The sequence below is a fragment of the Neomonachus schauinslandi genome, chromosome 11 (genome assembly GCF_002201575.2).
Source record: "Neomonachus schauinslandi chromosome 11, ASM220157v2, whole genome shotgun sequence".
Taxonomy (NCBI): Eukaryota; Metazoa; Chordata; class Mammalia; order Carnivora; family Phocidae; genus Neomonachus; species Neomonachus schauinslandi.
Window position 1 is genome coordinate 15,442,347 of NC_058413.1, and position 14,812 is coordinate 15,457,158.

Below are 14,812 nucleotides of genomic sequence, written 5' to 3' on the forward strand. Positions count from 1 at the left end.
AGGGGTCCCCTGCTGGCTGTTAGCTGATGTCCTGACAGCCCCCTCACCTGAGAAGCTGCCTGACGTTTTTAATAGCAACAATTAATAAACTCCTCCTCTGTTTCCAAAGAGGGAAAGTGGGGATGCCAGGCTTATTTGCTGGCTGGGTCAGACTTTAGTGAGCAGCTTTCTGTTATGTCAAGTTATGCAGTATGAAGGTAACCTTCCTTTGAAGATGGACTGTGTGAAATCTTGGAGAAGAATGCCCTCACCTCTCCCTGTGAGCAGAGCACTTTGGGGAAAGGGGTGGGTTCCAGTGAAAAGGCTGCTTGGGTGCCACCTGCCAGGAAATTAAAATCAAGTTAGAGCAGGAGTTAGAGCAGAAAATTGTAATAATAAAGGAATCAAAGGCTGAAAGCATGACCTTGTCATAAAGAGAGAGTCACAGTTTGTTAACGTTGTGCCCTTTTCCTTTGCTGCATCAGAGGGTATGAGTGTGAATCTTTTTACCTCTCTTACTTTTTTCCTCCCCTACACATGTTCCCATACATTTCTCAGTTTTCCTCTCTCTTCCTGCTGTCTCCTTGGATCACTTCACCTCAGCAAGGTGGCTTTTATCCTTTCTTTGTTCTGCTGGCAAATGTGACCTCCCCCTTTTTTTGGTCTGTCTTATTGTGATAAACACATCAGTTTACCCTCTTAATTTTTAAATGTACAGTATGGTTAAGTATATATACAGAGAGTTAGACAACAGATCTCTGGAACTTTTCTTTTTGTATGAGTGGAACACTATACTCCTTGAACAATTTTCCATTCTCCCTACCCCCCATCCCTGGCAACTGCCATTCTGTTTTCTTTTTCTGTAAGTTTGATTACTTTAGAAACCTCATTTAAGAGGAGTCTCATGCAGTATTTGTCTTTTTGTAATTGGCTTATTTCACTTAGTATAATGTCCTCAGGGTTCATCCATGTTGTAGCGTGCAACAGGATTTCCTTCCTTTTTTTTTTTTTTTTTTTAAGATTTTATTTATTTGACAGAGACACAGCAAGAGAGGGAACACAAGCAGGAGGAGTGGGAGAGGGAGAAGCAGGCTTCCTGCCGAGCAGGGAGCCCGATGTGGGACTCGATCCCAGGACTCTGAGGTCATGATCTGAGCCGAAGGCAGATGCCCAACGACTGAGCCACCTAGGCGCCGGGATTTCCTTCTTTTTAAAGGCTGAATAATATTCCACTGTATATACATTTTCTTTACCCATTCATCTGTCGATGGACATTTAGGTTACTTCCACATCTTGTCTATTGTGAGTAATTCTGCAGTGAACATGGGAGGACAAATATCTCTTTCAGATCTTGTTTTCAGTTCTTTTGCATATATACTCAGAAGGAAGATTGCTGGATCATATGGTAGTTCTATTTTTGATTTTTTGAGACGCTTCTATACTGTTTTTCACAGTGGCTGCATCATTTTACAATCCCACCAGCAATGTGCCAGTGTTCCAATTTCTCTACATCCTCACCAACATTGTGATTTCCTGTTTTTTTTTGGCAGTGCCCATCCTAATGGGCATGAGGTGGGTATGTCATTGTGCTTTGATTTGCATTTCCTGATGATGAGTGATGTTGAGGATCTTTTCATATGCTTGTCCATTTGTAGATTTTTTTTTTTAAGATTTTTATTTATTTGAGAGTGAGAGAGAGAGAGAATGAGAGAGCGCACACACGGGGGAGGGGCAGAGGCAGAGGGAGAAGCAGACTCCCTGCTGAGCAGGGAGCCTGATGTGGGACTCCATCCCAGGACCCTGGGATCTTAACCTGAGCAAAAGGCAGATGCTTAACCATCTGAGCCACCCAGGTGCCCTGTAGATCCTTTTTTAAGATTTATTTATTTTAGTGACAGAAAGCATGCATGCATGTGGGGGGGGAAAAGGAGGGATAAAGGGAAAGGGAAAGAGAATCCCAGGTAGACTCCCTGCTGAGTATGGAGTCCAGTGCGGGCTCGAGATCATGACTTGAGCCGAAATAAAGAGTCAGATACTCAACTGACTAAGCCACCCAGGCACCCCCGTTTGCATATCTTCTTTGGATAAATGTCTGTTTAAGTCCTTTGCCCACTTTTTAATTGGGTTATTTGCTTTTTGGTGTTTTTTTTTTTTTTTTAAAGATTTTATTTATTTATTTGACAGAGAGAAACACAGTGAGAGCAGGAACACAAGTAGGGGGAATGGGAGAGGGAGAAGCAGGCTTCCCGTGGAGCAGGGACCCAGATGCGGGGCTCGATCCCAGGACCCTGGGACCATGACCTGAGCTGAAGGCAGACGCTTAACGACTGAGCCACCCAGGTGCCCATGGTGTTTTTTTTTTTGTTAAATTGTAGGAGTTCTTTATATATTCTGGATATTAACCCCTTATCTGGTAGTTTGCAAATATTTTCTTCTATTCAGTAGATTCCCTTTTTACTCTTTTGATTGTTTCCTTTGCTGTGCATAAGTTTTTTAAGTTTTACACAGCCCCATTTGTCTTTGTTTTTGTTGCCTTTGCTTTTGGTATCATATCTAAGAAATCATAAAATAGGGGAAAAGCTTTATGACACTACACTTTTTGTTTGTTTTTCCCCCTGTGTTTTCTTCTAAGAGTTTTTATAGTTTCAGGTCTTACATTTAGGTCTTTTTTTTTTTTTTTTTTTTTAAGATTTTATTTATTTGAGAGAGCGAGAGAGCACAAGCAGAGGGGAGGGGTAGAGGGAGAAGCAGATTCCCCCTGAGCAGGGAGCTGACACAGGACTTGATCCCAAGACCCTGGGATCATGACGTGAGCCAAAGGCAGATGCTTAACTGACTGAGCCACCCAGGCACCCTTACATTTAGATCTTTAATCCATTTTGAGTTAATTTTTATGTATGGTGTAAGGTAAGGACCCATCTTCATTCTTTTGCATGTGGATAGCCAGTTTTCCTAGTGCTATCTGTTGGAGAAACTATTAATTCTCCATTATCTGGGGGTTTTTTTTTTTTTTTTTAATAGGCTCCATGCCCTACATGGGGCTTGAACTCATGACCCCGAGATCAAGAGTCACATGCTCTACTGACTGAGCCAGCCATGCGCCCCACCATTATCTATGGAGTCTTGACACCTTTGTCAAAGATCATTTGACCATATACACAGGGGTTTATATCTGGGCTCTCTATTCTGTTCTGTGTCCCTGCCTTTATACCAGTACCATAGTGTTTTGATTACTGTAGCTTTGCAATATATTTTGATATAAGGTAGTGTCAGGTCTCTAGCTTTGTTTTGCTTTCTCAAGATTGTTTTGGTTATTACACTATATAGTTAACTAACTGGACTTTGAATAAAACAAAAAAAAAAGATTGTTTTGGCTCTTGTCCTTTGAGATTCCATATGAATTTTGGGTGTTTTTTTCTCTTTCTGTAAAAAATGCCAGTGGAATTTTGGTAGAGATTGCATTGAATCTGTAGACTGCTTTGGGTAATATGGACATTTTAACAATATTAAGTCTTCTGATCCCTGAACCCGGAATGTCCTGCCATTTATTTGTGCTTTCTTTACTTTCTTTCAGCAGTGTTTTATAGTTTCAGTGTGCAAGTCTTTCACTTTTTTGGTTAAGTTAATTTCTGAGTATTTTATTCTTTTTGATGCTGTTGTAAATAGGACCATTTTCTTAATTTCCTTTTCAGCAAATGTAGTCCTTTTAAAATTAAAACGAGAAGGAACTTTTTTTTCTTTAAATTTCTCCAATCTAGTGTCTTCTCAGAAGTCCAGCAATCTTCTCAGCATGCTTTTCTGATTGCTTTTCATACTGGTCTGTTACAAGTTCTCAGAAAGAACTAAGGCAGAAGCTGGGCTGATCATTTTCTTTTAGCTCCTTGAAGGCAAAGGAGCATTGTAATATTCATCCTAACAGAGTTGCTGACTTTTTAGTCCCTCATAGAGCCACTAAATTTGGCAGTGATGTTAGATGGTACTGTTTTGGATATGATAAAGTCAGAGAGTTGGGGTAGATATATCAGAATGTGTTTATTGTGTGCTCTTTGGCTGGTGGTTCTTAAAGTGTGGTCCCTAGACCAGGAACATTAACATCTTCTGGGAACTTGTTAGAAATACAAGTTCCTGGGCTCACCCCAGATTTACTGAATCAGAAACTTGGGGTGGGAGGCCATGTTATTTGCATTTTATCAAGCTCTCCAGGTGGTTTTGACACACACTAAGTTAGAGAACACTATTTTAGGCCACCTAGGAACTCTTTTAACACCATTACCACCATTCCCCCAAATCTCTGTAGTGTACTAAGATCCTTTGCATTATTCATCAGCTTTTATTTTTCCTTTTGCTCTTGTCCCATATGATGCAACGTTGCTTTAATTCTCACAGTCTCCTTCTCTCTAATTATAACATGTACTAATAGAAAGATAATGGAGTTGAGCATCACTGGATTCAATTTCTGGCTCTGTTTTGTGACCTTGGGCAGTTAAATAGCCTTTCTGAACGTCCGTTTTATCAATTGGAAAATTATGTGAGGGTTAAATGAGTAAAGCACCAGTTACTTTTGCAAATTTAGATGCTCAAGAAATGCCTGCTCTTTTTTTCCTTTGTCCTATTACTCTGCTCAAAATACAAAACAAAACAGGCGCCTGGGTGGCTCGGTTGGTTAAGCGTCTGCCTTCGCGGCTCAGGTCATGAGCAGGGGAGGCTGCTTCTCCCCTGCCCACTGCTTCCCTCCTGCTTGTTCTCCGTCTCTATCTCTGACAAATAAATAAAATCTTAAAAAAAAAAAAAATACAAAACAAAAACATTTTGCCATGGCATATTGCCTGCAGATTTTTTTTTTGGTCGGCATTATTTTTGGGGCTTCAGGCTTTATGGGGTATCTGTGAAATCTCTTCATATAAAATTGGAATAAACCAAGTTCATAAAAAAGTGAGGTGCCTATGAAGGGTGGATAGGGAATGGTTATTGAGATAAAGCTGGTGCTAGTTACTTCCATTAGTCACTTGCAGTGGACACAGTGAAGTTCTGTATTAGAAAGTTCAATAATACAGAAAGTAATTTGGCTCATAGCAAGAGAATGGGATATTATCTTCATTTTTTCTGCACTCTTTCTTTCTTTCTTTCTTTTTTTTTAAGTAGGCTCCACACCTAGTGTTGAGCCCAGCACAGGGCTTAAACTCATGACCCTGAGGTTAAGACCTGAGATGAGCTAAGAGTCAGACTGCTTCTGACTGAGTCACCCAGGCGCCCCTTTCTTGCACTCTCTTACAGTGATTTGTGCAAAAGAGACAGGTCCTGCCTCATGATAAAGGAGGGAGCATAAATAGCCTTAATTTCCCAAATTCTAGGGCCACCTTCTACATTAAGAAGGAGCCATCCAGGGCAGAAGTGTGTTTCAGAAAGATAGAGCCTGACTGGGATAAGGAGGAGAGTAGCAAGTCTTTCCAAATTGACATTGACATTTCTGACCAATACCAGGACTTTGTGCTTTGGACACTGAGCAGGTTTGTAGTGAGTTTTGTTTAAGATCTGTTTCCAGATGTCTTGTTTGGTGTTTTGTTTTGGTAGCCAAGGTTCCTTTGAGTACAGATGTGATTACTTAAGGCTTATAATTAATTTCATGGACTTAGTTCTAATGCTGCTATTTTGACTAGCTTGAAAGTTCTACAAGATCAGAAACTATTTCATTCATTTGTTGATGTATAGCAAACCACACAACAAAACTTAGTGACTTAAAATAACAATTTTATTACCTTCCATTGTTTTTTGGGTAGACTGGGCTCAGATGGGAAGTTCTGTTGGTCTTGCCTGTGGTCTCTCTAGAGTCACCTGGAGGCTCAGTTGGGACAGCTAGGCCTCTCCCTCTTCCTGTAGTCTCAGGGACTCCTCTCTCCATGTGCCCTTTCCAGCCAACTAGCCAGACTTTTTACTTAGCAGCTTAAGGCTTCCCAAAGTGACAGTTCCAAAAGGGAAGAATGGAAGCGGTCAGTTCTTTTAAAGGCTAGGGCCAGAACTGGCACAGCTTGCCACATTCTCTTGGTTAAAGCAAGAACAGACTGGTCTAGATTGAGTGTGGGTGGAGACCATACAAGGACAAGAATACTAAGAAGTATGGTTCTTTGGGGTCCATTTTTGGAGCCTACTACAGGAACCATATCTATTTTATATACTAATGTATACCCAGTGGTTGATACTTAATAAATACTTGGGATTTGAATCAGTGATTGGATAGACTAACAGATTGGTGGGTGAATGACTGACAGATCTTATCAGTTTGAGTGAGTTTCATGTGATTCTTAGGGTTCAGATACCCACCCATGTTTATGCCCCTACAGTACTCGTCCTTCTCGACACATGTTTTCTTTCTGGGAAATCACCTTTTTAGGCATAGTGACGTGGGTGACCAGAGTGCATCATATTCCCTGCAGACACTTTGGGAGTTGTAATCCCGGGGAGAAAAGAATAATTGGTATTCATTGGACTGTGTAGTGGCTACTATACATACTTTACGTATGTTCTTATTTATAGCAACCTTGTGGAATAGGGATTTCCCTTTAAATTTGGACATTGAAGATAATGGACTTTCCCAAGGTCACATAGCTAGTAAGTGATACAAGATGATGAATTTAAGCTGTATTCTCGGGGCTTCTGACTGCCGTATTCAGAAGAGCATGCGACTCCTGATCTCAGGGTTGTGAGTTCAAGCCCCACACTGGGTGTAGAGATTATTTAAATAAATAAAAATAAAAAAATAAAAATAAACTTCATTCTCATTCTAAAGCTAAAGCACTGACTTGTGTCCTTTATTAGTTATTCAGAGTTTCCCTTGGTTAGTCTTAGACTATTAAGATATATCAGAGGTGTTTTCAACAGCAGCTAATAGCGTTAACATTTGGGGCTGGATAATTTTTTTTTTAAGATTTTATTTATTTATTTGACAGAGAGACAGGGAGTGAGGGAACACAAGCAGGGGGAGTGGGAGAGGGAGAAGCAGGCCTCCCACTGAGTGGGGAGCCGATGCAGGGCTCGATTCCAGGACCCTGGGATCATGACCTGAGCCGAAGGCAGACGCTTACCGGCTGAGCCACCCAGGCACCCCGGGACTGGATAATTCTTATTGTGGGAGTCTGTGCTATGCATTGTAGGATGTTGAGCAGTATCCCTGACCTTTATCCACTAGATGCCAGTGCACTCTCCCCACCCATTTACAACAACTGTGTCTCCAGACATTGCCATATGTCCCCTGGGGGGATCCCCTCCCATTGAAAAGTTATTTCATGATTTGCTGTCCTTCAGTTTTGCTGTTTTTTTTTTTTTTAATTCTCACAAGGAACTGGCAGTGTCTTCAAACCACCTCATTCTTGTAATAGTTGTAATAGTACTACCTGGTTCTTTTTTTTTTCTAAGTAGGCTCCACGCTGGGTGTGGAGCCCAAGGCAGGGCTTGAACTCACAGGGCTTGAATTCACGACGCTGAGATCAAGAGTTGGATGCTTAACCGAGCCACCCAGGTGCTCCTGCCTGGTTCTGATGGTCTTGAGTCATGCCTTTCTCTCATTGCCTCTCTCTTCTTTTGCCTTGTCTTTTTGCTTTTGTCTGTGATTCCCCTCTATCAAATGCAGCTGGACAAAGTAGTGTTTGTAAGGACTTTTTTTTACACAGGTATCCATTTAGCAGGCATTCACATCCCTGAGATAACAAGCATTTGTGGTAGTGAAAAAAGGCAGTTTATATCTTCTAATTATGGTAGGGGGGAAAAGTAAAATATTTTTTTTAAAAGATTTTATTTCTTTAATTGACAGAGACAGCGAGAGAGGGAATACAAGCAAGGGGAGTGGGCAAGGGAGAAGCAGGCTTCCCGCTGAGCGGGAAGCCCGATGCGGGGCTCGATCCCAGGAACCTGGGACCATGACCTGAGCTGAAGGCAGTTGCTTAACCAGCTGAGCCACCCAGGCGCCTCAAGGTATAATATTTAGTAAGCTGAGAATTAAATGGCTTCCAGGCTCCACAGAGTTAATCTTCAGGGTAGTGTTTGATTGACATGCTGGAGGATGTTAATGTGCAGTTCTTTTAGGGAACGGGGGAGGAGAGTGGAAATTGCAGTTTCTCTACTAATTGTACTTTAGGTGTCATTTATGACAATTTCATGTTGTCTAGACAGAGGGAAATGGTGGAGAAATTATTCTAGTGGAGTCAAATGCGAGTCCAAAAGGAATCAAGAAGGTTGCTGAAGTCAGGATCAGGGTGGAAGAGCAAGTCATATCCCCCCAGAGGCAAATCAGTGAAAATCAGATGTCACCAAGAGAAGCGGCTCAGAATGAACCCAGGATGTAAGAAAGGGATCGTACTTGGAGCTTTGTATTAGCTCAAGGGCTAACAGTGGATTGTTTGGGGGCCCAGCTGGAGTCTCTGCCCCTTGTCTATTTCTGTAGACTCCAGAAACCTCATTACAGACATGAGCCAGGAAAGCTGCCTCTTTGCCTCTGGTTAGTAAATGCTCCAGCCCACTGTGTATTCCTTTTTCCTCATTCTCTTTTAAGGCTTCATTTACTAATTCTCTTTGCCCTCCTGATGTTGGCCCTAAGGCTTTGCTTTATATTATAATATATAGTGTTTACAATATACCAGGGTCAGTGGCCTGTCATTTAAGAACAGATGGTCTTCGTCAAGGGTTTTTTAAATTTCAGGTTAGGAATAGAAATGTGAAAAATGATCTAGGAAGAAGTGTACAGGTTTGCTGTTATTGAAGCAGTAAATGATTCTACCTAATATATTCATTGTAGAATTAGTTGGTATAGATAAAGCCTTTTTTGGAATTACCTGTTATTCTGAATAAAATTAGCTGAGAAATTAGGATTATCGGATTTTGTAAATCTCTTCTTGATTTTGGAGGAAACCAGTCAATTAGGATGTACTGCCTCTTAATTAAAATCTAAACCTGGGGCGCCTGGGTGGCTCAGTTGGTTAAGCGACTGCCTTCAGCTCAGGTCATGATCCTGGTGTCCCTGGATCGAGTCCCGCATCGGGCTCCCTGCTTGGCGGGGAGTCTGCTTCTCCCGCTCCCCCCTCTTGTGCTCTCTCTCTCTCAAATAAATAAATAAATAAATAAAAATCTTTAAAATCTAAACCTGTATATCACAGCTCTTGCTTGTCTGGCTATGCGTGAGTATCAGAACTACCTGTGGAACTTGTCGTCATTGATACGCTCTTACTCATCCTTTGGTGAAAAGCCCCTGATCTAAATTTCTAGTTAAAAAAAGTGTGTGGTCTGTGAGCTGACCTTCCAAGTCTCCTAGAGAAAATGAATTTGGAGACAGAGTAAACATATCCATGTAGATCACCTTGGGCCTTTGAGTTCCGCTGCTGACGAAAGTGAGTTTTTATTATAAATTGAAATTTTATAATTAAAATGTAATGTGTTGAGGATATGCAAAAGCTAAGCATAGCACCAACCAATCATTTTATAATTTTATCAAAAATCACCACCTAAGGCGCCTCTGTGGCTCAGTTGGTTAAGCATCCAACTCTTGATCTCAGGTCTTGATTTCAGGGTAGTAAGTTCAAGCTCTGCACTGGGCTCTGTGCTGAGTGTGAAGCCTAATTAAAACAGACAATCTACCAGACAGTTAGTAGAGGGTCAGATATTCTCAGAGGGGTCTGGCTGACTTCTCAGGTAAGACTTTTGTATAACTAGATACACAGTTATATACCGATTATGAATTCTGTTTCCAGCTTCTTTCCTTTTGGTATCTGTGATTATGTTGTGCTCTGATGTTTTACCATCTGTCTCTCGCTGCACAGAGGCATTGAGGAATACGTTAATGTTTTGTAAAGATGTTTTGGTGAAAGGCATTGTTTTGAGCCCCATGAATTGTTTATGCTTGATGATAGTAAAATAAAGCTGATCCATAGGACAGGCACTGTGAGCTTTTCTATAGTATGTCTTTTTTCCCCTTGGTGTCAGCCTTTTCGCAGTGCCACCTTGCCTTGGTCTACCCCACAGCAGGGGCAGGAATTGCCTGCCGGGGTTCATTGGCAACGGCATCGTGCTCTAAGTGCACCCCTAGAACTAGGGGGCCCTGCAGTGATCAGATGAGTACCTATCGTTGGATAACTTAAACGATAATTGCCAGTGTGTGAAATGGGGAGGCTTGGGTGCCTCCGCTTTAAAGCAGAGATGTCAATTTGGAAATCATAATAGAGGTGTCATTTCAGAACACACAATTATTTTTTACAAAGAATAAGGGCTTGTCATCTCCCAGCCCAGGCATGCGCCAAGGCAGAGATCGGGGGCTTGCAGAGCAAGATTCAAAAATGAAGAAGGCAATAGTGCATCCAAGTTTCTTTGGCCTCCTGTCCCTCCATCCCCCTGAAAACATTGCCCTCTTTCCCCTTTGAGGTGTCTTTTAGCAATATACCATCCAGGAGCATCTGTGGTAGTTTCCCAGGCAAGTAGCCAGCCGCTGACTTTATGATTTAATAAGCTTCCCAGGGACCAGGCTGCACTGCATTTATCAAGACAACTATGTCAGCACTTTAACCTGAGCAGCTTAAGTGACCAGAGGGATAAAGGGTGATGTAAGCAGTTCCTGGAGACCTTGTTCCTTCAGGAATTTTAGTGTGAGTTTTTGGACATCTAGCAACCTTGTCTGAATGTCATGCGGTCAGTGAGGGGCAATCAGATATGTCTTCTTGCTTATTCTTCCATATCTACTTAGGACCGCTGATTTATTCACAGGCTTTTATTGGTCTCCTATTACATGTTAATTAGGAGTTTTAATGGGGACAGAAGGATGACTTGGACCCAGTACATGCTTTCATGTGGCTTGTAGTCCAGTAGCAGAGACAAAACATACTTAGAGGTAACGATAGTACGTGGTGACTTGGCAGAGGCCTTTTTTTTTTTTTTTTTTAAGATTTATTTATTTGACAGAGAGAGTGCAAGCAGGGGGAGCAGCAGCAGAGGGAGAGGGAGAAGCAGGCTCCCCGCTGAGCAGGGAGCCCATGTGGGGCTCCATCCCAGGGCTGTGGGATCATGCTGAGCCGAAGGCCGACACTTAACCAACTGAGCCACCCAGGCACCCCAGGCAGAGGCCTTTTAAGAGAGGTTTCAAAATGCAGTGGGGTCTTTGGGGAGAGAGTAGAGAGTGTGAACTTTTGGATGGAGGAGTCAGATGTTTGAGTTTTGAAGGATTTTTTAAGGCAGAAATAGGAAAAAGAACTTTCCAGAAAGAAGCAATGGCCAACCTAAATACATGAATGAGATGAGGATGTGTTTAATTTAGCTAGAGCAGTGCTTCTCAAAGTGGCCTGGGATTCCTAAAGTCAATACCATTTTTGTGATAATGCTGAGCTGCTCTTTGTCTTTTTCACTATCATTCTTCCACAAGTGTCTGTGGAGTTTTCGCTCTGTGACATGTAACAAGGTTGTCACTCTGGTATGTGTGCTTGTGTTAGGAATTTCTCAATTTTAATTTCAAATGTAAATATTAATAGATAAAACCCATATAAATAAAAGCCCTTTGGGGTCCTCACTAATTTTTAAGAGAGTTAAAGAAGTTCTGAGGCCAAAAAGGTTGAAACCCACCATGCTAGAGTATATCATATATCCAGAAGAAATGAGAAATTCAGCTGCAGAGCTTTGGAGCCAAGCTGAGGACTTTAGATTTTCTTTTCTTTTCTTTTTTTTTAAGATTTTATTTATTTATTTGAGAGAGCGAGAATGAGAGAGAGTACATGAGAGGGGGGAGGGTCAGAGGGAGAAGCAGGCTCCTCGCCGAGCAGGGAGCCCGATGTGGGACTCGATCCCGGGACTCCAGGATCATGACCTGAGCCGAAGGCAGTTGCTTAACCAACTGAGCCACCCAGGCGCCCTAGATTTTATTTTCTAGGCAGAAGGGAGCTGTTAGTTTTGGGTTCGGCTCCCTTGAACTAAAATAGCAGATATCACCCAGACATCAAAGTTAGGCTGGGAAATTACTCTTTAGGCATGGGGCATCAGTGGCATCTTAGGTTCTTGGAGCAGGCTTTACATATCATGTAGGTCACAGAGTTCTGGCAGTTGATTTTTCCCAGTGATTAGAGGAGGTTTAAACATATTTATTTGCTTTAGGATATTGATTTTTTTTTCTGTCATCTGACAACTAGTTTTAAAAGAATATTTTCAGGATATAATTGTTGAGTAAGGAAGAGTTGTCACTGGCTTATTCATTCTGTCTAGACATGTATAAAGGTACCCAAATTTTCTGCTTCTCAGCTCTGATATCTATTGGATTTGAAATGAAAGTTCTTTTTTAGATGACCCATCTCATCTGCCCTGACAACTTTGTTCTTTCCCAGAGCTTTCTTCCATTATTTTTTTTTCATTGTTTTCCTAGTAGTCATCAAAGGGTATAATGGATCTAGGGAACCCACTTACACATATTCAGAGTATTAATCAGGAAAGGAAGAAAGAGCTGTAGTAATTTAAAATGTTAGGAATTTTACAGCTTGAATTGTGTTTCTGTTGACTAATGATTTTATCAGGTTTTAATATTAATTTTTGATGACTTACTCTAGTATGTAATACTTTGATTTCATGTTTTTCTGTTCCATTTCTTAGTGACTTCACTTTATCTTTCAAAGGATTTTATGTAAGCAAATATTTTAGAGCAAGGGGTGGGCAGATTTTTTTCTGTAAAGGACCAGGTAGTAAGTATTGTAAGCCTGTTCCTGTCAGGATTAACTCTGCCTTGCTAGCTCCAAAACAGCCATAGACAATATATAAATGAGTGAATGTGGCCATGTTTGAATAAAACTTTATTTATAAAAACAGGCAGCTGGGGTGCCTGAGTGGCTCAGTCGGTTAAGCGTCTGCCTTCAGCTCAGGTCATGATCCCGGGGCCCTGGGATCGAGCCCCGCATCGGGCTCCCTGCTCGGCAGAGAGCTTGCTTCTCCCTCTGCCTGCCACTCTGACTATCTGTACTCTGTCTCTGTCAAATAAATAAATAAAATCTTTTTTTTTATTTTAAAGATTTTATTTATTTCTTTGACAGAGAGAGACACAGCGAGAGAGGGAACACAAGCAGGGGGAGTGGGAAAGGGAGAAGCAGGCTTCCCGCTGAGCAGGGAGCCCGATGTGGGGCTTGATCCCAGGACCCTGAGATCAGGACCTGAGCTGAAGGCAGACGCTTAACGATTGAGCCACCCAGGCGCCCCGATAAATAAAATCTTTAAAAAAAACAAAAACAGGCAGCTGACTTGGGGCCGGTAGTTTACCATACCTACCTTAGGGCATTAGGGCAACTTGCTATTTTAAGAAATCCTTTTTAAGAAGTTAGTAATTCTTTTGAGAATGAAGAGTTTTCTTTTTAGTTTTCAATGGTTTACTTTTCAATTTTGTATATTGAATGTTTTTAATTTTTTTGAATGTTTTTAATTTTGAAATAATTTCAGACTGGCAGAAAAGTTGCAAAAATAGTGCAAAGAATTCCCATATAGCCTTCACCCACATTCCCTAAATCTTAGCATTTTACCACATTTGCTTTATCATTCTCTCTCTATTGCTTTATGTATGAGTATGGTTATGCTTTTACATATTTATGGTTTTTATGTTTACACTTTGTGCTTATTCTTTTAATTGTATGGTTTTTATATTTATATATTTGTGCTTATATTCTTTTGAATGTTGGATTTTCTTAAAAGTAGGATATAGTTTGATAGAGCAGTGGTCTTCAGATTTAAAAAAAATACTTCTATTAGTAAAAGGCTTTTGAGCAATGTGTGTGTGTATTATATATTATGGTTATACATTATAAATAAAAAGTTCTGATATTTTCTTCTGTTCTCCAGTGGATCAAAATTGCACAACCCCTGTGTATCTCACTTGGACACCACTGGTACAGAGAATGAACCAGGCAAACTTGCAAAGAAAGAGGGTTTTTTTTGTGTGTGTTTTTTTCCTGTCAAGGGTTTCAGTGACTCTTTAAAAACATTTCTAAATTGTGATTACAGGTCAGAATGAGATGGTAGCTTCAAGCTTGAACAAGTTTGTCTGAACCCCCTCCTGATTCTTACCTGATTTTGCATTATTGAGTTGCATGAGAGATGGTTAAGTCAGGTCACATTTGTAGTGGCCAGAGAAGAAGGTGCACAGCTGCCATCTCGTCCCATTTTCTTATGTCATTTCTCCAGTGATGGCTGTTTGCAGGAAGCTGACTGTAGGAGAGAAGGATCTTTCTTTGAGGTTCCTAGGAGTGGTGGTGACATTTAATCATCTGGTAGCTCTGGTTCTTTCTGTGTTCAACACCAATTGGAGAAGCCCTTTTTATTCTTTTAGATAGTACTTGTAACTGAAGAGAATTCAGTGTTTAATCAGTGATAAGTGTGTGGGGTGTTATTCATAGTAATTGGCTCTCCTGATTTTGTGTATTAGCAGTTAAAACGCCATATATATATATGTATATATATATATATATGGCTTATATATGGCTTGCCAGTCCACTGTATTGCCTGGCGAGCATAAATGGTGCCAGCAGATTTTGTAGTAAGTAGGCACAAGGGATGCATGTTCCAAAAGAACCTCATCAGGGACTCCCCAGAGACAAAGCTTAACATTTTGGTTTTACCCTGATTAAAGAAGTCTTTCTGTGCGCCTGGGTGGCTCAGTTGGTTAAGCGACTGCCTTCGGCTCAGGTCATGATCTTGGAGTCCCTGGATCGAGTCCCGCATCGGGCTCCCTGCTCGGCAGGGAGTCTGCTTCTCCCTCTGGCCCTCCCCCCTCTCATGTGCTCTCTCTCAAATAAATAAATAAAATCTTTAAAAAAAAAAGTCTTTCTAATGAAGATAGGAA

General features: G+C 41.1%; 1 protein-coding gene across 6 annotated transcripts in view; it reads left to right on the plus strand.

The window, feature by feature from the left end:
* AMBRA1 (autophagy and beclin 1 regulator 1) overlaps nt 1-14,812 on the plus strand; it is a 146,208-nt gene that overhangs the window by 18,602 nt on the left and 112,794 nt on the right. The window lies entirely within an intron of this gene.